Source organism: Sander lucioperca, chromosome 19 (genome assembly GCF_008315115.2).
Source record: "Sander lucioperca isolate FBNREF2018 chromosome 19, SLUC_FBN_1.2, whole genome shotgun sequence".
Classification (NCBI taxonomy): Eukaryota; Metazoa; Chordata; class Actinopteri; order Perciformes; family Percidae; genus Sander; species Sander lucioperca.
This window is the reverse complement of record NC_050191.1, coordinates 13,900,169-13,905,168: the sequence shown is the minus strand read 5'-3', so window position 1 is coordinate 13,905,168 and position 5,000 is coordinate 13,900,169. Positions and strand designations below refer to the sequence as shown.

The 5,000-nt window shown below is 47.2% G+C and overlaps 1 pseudogene; it reads right to left on the bottom strand.

Annotated features, from left to right (window-relative positions):
* Nucleotides 1-5,000, bottom strand: part of LOC116063111 — a 38,280-nt pseudogene that overhangs the window by 21,556 nt on the left and 11,724 nt on the right.

The following is a 5,000-nucleotide window of genomic DNA, read 5'->3' as shown; positions in this document are numbered from 1 at the left end:
TTGGAGACACTACCTTATTTAATCATTAAATTAATACATATTTTTATATCTCTTCTCGGTGTTGTAATTCATAGACTCGTCTTCGTGCCGGTAGCAGCAGAGAGCAGCAGGCAAGTGCTATTTAAATAAACTCCTGGTGTACTTACAAACTTTCCAATCCATCGTTTTATGAGTACATAACCTATTTGTACTAGTGTAGAAGTTTGGTATCATTTCGGGCATTATTAGTGGGGCAATGTACAACATATTAGAGGTGCAACGATGAATCGATTAATCGTTTGAGTCATTTTTTTATTAAAATAATATCAGATTTCTCTGATTCCAGCTTGTTAAATGTGAATATTGTTCTAGTTTCTTCTCTCCTCTGGGACAGGAAACTGAATATCTTTGAGTTGTGGACACAACAAGACATTTGAGGACGTCCTCTTAGGCTTTGGGAAACTCTGATCCACATTTTTCACCATGTTTTGACATTTTTATAGATCAAACAACTAATTGATTAATCGAGAAAATAATCAACAGATTAATCGACTATGAAAATAATCGTTAGTTGCAGCCCTACAACATATACACTCTTGGATCCATTAGCGCCTGCACTAAGCTATTCAGCCGATCATCCTAACTCTCCCAATGTTCGACCGAGGTGAAAAAAGCTTCTGGGGGGGATGTTTGGCTCGAGGTCGTCGTGCAAAGGACCCTAGGGTGAAATCACTCCGATCCATCACTTTAAGACATACTTATGTTGGTGCACGGATGAGGCCAGGCTGTCACATCTCACCTGGCTGAGTGTGGAGCGAGACAGACTGTACATATCAACAAGGACAAAGCCACCATGAAGGAGAAGAGGATGAAGATTTAATAAGGGACCATGATATGTATATAGTTTTGTTAGATGTATTTTAGAGATGCACCGATTCCAACTTTCTAGGCCGGTTCTGATTTCTGATTTTCTTTGAGTTAGACCAGCTGATACCGATTTTAGCCGATTCTGATTTCATGTTTTCTAACCACTTTACAGCTCACACACATATTTATTTTCTATCTTTTCTTTAATAGAACATGTGTTGAACAGATAATGGATCACTATATAATAGAACTATATAAATTACTCCTGGTGTGGGACATTCACACACATCTAAAGAGCAATGTTAGAACCATTTCCTTCTTTTCACATCAATATCAACTAAAGAAATGTGATTTAGGTTTTTGGTGTCGTCCCTCCACGCCCTACTTTCTCCTTGCAGGTGTTGCATATTGTAAACTTGTTATCTTCTGCACACACGCTGAAGAATTCCCAAACAGCTGACATGTTGCAGGTTAATTCACCAGGTTCCTACATGTGGAGAATAGCGCCGACACGCGCTTCACACCACGAGCGGGTACGCGCCACACACGGTGGGAAGTTGAGAGAAAGGATAAAGAGAGCGTGCTGTGGCGTCCGTGCCGTGGCGTCCGTGCCATGGCGTCCGTGTGTGTGCATCCTTGAGAACTGTAACTGGTATAACTTATGTTGTCAGTTAATTGGAGCGTTGACCGTCATGAAATCACCATATGTCAGACTGACCTGCCGGTCGCCGGTCATGGCCGAGCACGTGAAAACCGGCCAATTCTGGTCACCGGCCGCTCTATCGGTGCATCTCTAATATATATGTTCTGGAGCAGTGGTTCCCAACCTTTTTCCTTGGCGCCCCCCCTACTTATGTCTATGAAAAGCTGAGCCCCCCCTCCAAAACCGAAGTTGAGGTAACTCTCGAGATAGAGGCTTACTATCTTTTTTGATACAGAGGAGTTATCAGCACTTTTACATTTCTCAGCAATATTTCATTCATAAAATAGTGATGCCATGACGGCAGGACAAACAAGGATGATAGCAGCTAGCAGCTGACCTGATGACAGCAGGGTCCCAGGTTAAGAGGTCCCGGAGGTTTAGCCTACTAAGTAGCCTGCCTACAAGTTTAAGCGAGAACAAAAATATATAGTTTTTTTTAACAGACTTTTGTATACATTATCTATTCTGGTGTATTATCATAATTTGTTTAACATGTGCAAATATATATATATTTTTTTACCTCAACCTCAAACCAGATAAAGACTTGCGCTCCCCCTGTGATCTTTGCCGCCCCCTTGAGGGGTCCCCGGACCCCAGGTTGGGAACCACTGTTCTGGAGGATCGTTAAGCAGACAACAAAATGGTAAGAAAAAAAATCGTCTTTAAGAATTTATATTTTAGTTATGAATAAGTCACTCTGAATGTTATAAATCTGTTACTCAAAGTTTTCATCCCAGTTTTCATGTAGCCTCCCTATGGAGCTGTAAACAAACGTTGTGTCCCATATATACAGTATAATAGTGGCGTGTCATTATATAGCGTGGCACTGATTGAGCGTACTTGTTCAGTAGGGGTGGGGGAAAAAATGGAAACAGGATAGTATCGCGATATTTTCCGTGGCAATACTGTATCGGTACACAGACGCCAAGTATGGATCTATTATTATACATGTGATGGTCAGTCTGTCTGCTTGACAATCTGATTTTGCAGCAATAACAGTGAAGTGAGATGAACTTTTTAGATAAAACAGACATGTTGACAAAGTTTACTTTTGGGGACATCAAATTGGGAAAAATTTGAAGTTGGAAAAAAGGTAATAAATTCCAATATAATCGCAGAATATTGCAATATGTTTAAAATCACAATAATATCGTATCGTGAGACCTCTGGTGATTTTAATTTTAAAATAACTTGGTAGCAGAGGGCCCCATGAAGAAGCTCCGCCCCCACTGGACTGAGAGTCTAGCTCCACACACACACACACACACACACACCTTGCAGGGCGTCTTCTCCCAGCAGCGCCCTCCGCTGGCTGGAGTCCAGCTGGTGGCGTCCCCCCTGTTGGGGCCCCCCCTCCTCTTTGACCATGTGACCCCTGGAGACCCTGAGAGCCTCGGCCAGCGCCGGACTGACCCCTGACAGACTCAAGACCTCCACCGACGGACGGAAACGGTGGACGGGACGGTAGTCTCTGGGAAGAGAGGGGGGAGGGAAGATCTACAGAGAGAGAGAGAGAGACAGAGAGAGACAGAGAGAGAGAGACAGAGAGAGAGAGAGACACAGAGAGAGAGAGAGAGAGAGAGAGAGAGAGAGAGACAGAGAGAGAGAGAGAGAGAGAGAGAGACAGAGAGAGAGAGAGAGAGAGGGAGGGAGAGAGAGGGAGAGAGAGACAGAGAGGGAGAGAGAGAGAGGGAGGGAGAGACAGGGAGAGAGAGACAGAGGGAGAGAGAGAGAGAGAGAGACAGAGAGGGAGAGAGAGACAGAGAGGGAGAGAGAGACAGAGAGAGAGAAAGAGGGAGACAGAGAGAGAGAGAGACAGAGAGGGAGAGAGACAGAGAGGGAGAGAGACAGAGAGGGAGAGAGACAGAGAGAGAGAGAGAAAGAGAGAGAGAGAGAGAGAGAGACAGAGAGAGAGAGAGAGACAGGTTAGAGTAGATTAGACCATGTTCCAGACGGTGTAACATGGTCAGACGTTATAATCTTCTCACCGTAGTTTCCTGCGATGGTTTCTGAGCGAGTGTGAATCCCTCCAGGATTTTACCGAGATACGACGCATCTTTGCTTTTATCTGCGAACATAACAAAAGATTACCTGTCTCTCTCTCTCTCTGAGCAGCGGTACCTGTCTCTCTCTCTCTGAGCAGCGGTACCTGTCTCTCTCTCTCTGAGCAGCGGTACCTGTCTCTCTCTCTGAGCAGCGATACCTGTCTCTCTCTCTGAGCAGTGGTACCTGTCTAACCCGTCTCTCTCTCTGAGCAGTGGTACCTGTCTTACCTGTCTGTCTCTCTGAGCAGCGGTACCTGTCTGTCTCTCTACCTGTCTCTCTCTCTGAGCAGCAGTACCTGTCTCTCTCTCTGAGCAGCGGTACCTGTCTCTCTCTCTCTGAGCAGCGGTACCTGTCTCTCTCTCTCTGAGCAGCGGTACCTGTCTCTCTCTCTCTGAGCAGCGGTACCTGTCTGTCTCTCTGAGCAGCGGTACCTGTCTCTCTCTCTGAGCAGCAGTACCTGTCTCTCTCTCTGAGCAGCGGTACCTGTCTCTCTCTCTCTGAGCAGCGGTACCTGTCTCTCTCTCTGAGCAGCGGTACCTGTCTCTCTCTCTGAGCAGCGGTACCTGTCTAACCTGTCTCTCTCTCTGAGCAGTGGTACCTGTCTAACCTGTCTCTCTCTCTGAGCAGCGGTACCTGTCTCTCTCTCTGAGCAGCGGTACCTGTCTAACCTGTCTCTCTCTCTGAGCAGTGGTACCTGTCTAACCTGTCTCTCTCTCTGAGCAGCGGTACCTGTCTCTCTCTCTGAGCAGCGGTACCTGTCTAACCTGTCTCTCTCTCTGAGCAGTGGTACCTGTCTAACCTGTCTCTCTCTCTCTGAGCAGTGGTACCTGTCTAACCTGTCTCTCTCTCTCTGAGCAGTGGTACCTGTCTAACCTGTCTCTCTCTCTGAGCAGTGGTACCTGTCTAACCTGTCTCTCTCTCTCTGAGCAGCGGTACCTGTCTAACCTGTCTCTCTCTCTGAGCAGCGGTACCTGTCTAACCTGTCTCTCTCTCTCTGAGCAGCGGTACCTGTCTAACCTGTCTCTCTCTCTGAGCAGCGGTACCTGTCTAACCTGTCTCTCTCTCTCTGAGCAGTGGTACCTGTCTAACCTGTCTCTCTCTCTGAGCAGAGGTACCTGTCTCTCTCTCTGAGCAGCGGTACCTGTCTTCCTGCTGTACTGCTGGGGGGCGGTCCATCCGTACAGGCCGTCTCCTGGCTCCGCCCCCCCCAGCTCCGTGTCGTAGCGGGACATGCAGTCTCGGTGGTAAACCTCCTCGTCATCGTCATCCTCCATCGCCCCCACGCCGAACGCCTGCAGGTCAAAGGTCAAAGGTCAGCCACAGCATCATCAGATACTAACACCAGTCGCTCCAGAGAAAGACTCTGATCCTGTTGGGATGACTCCCGCAAGCAGGGCTCACGTTG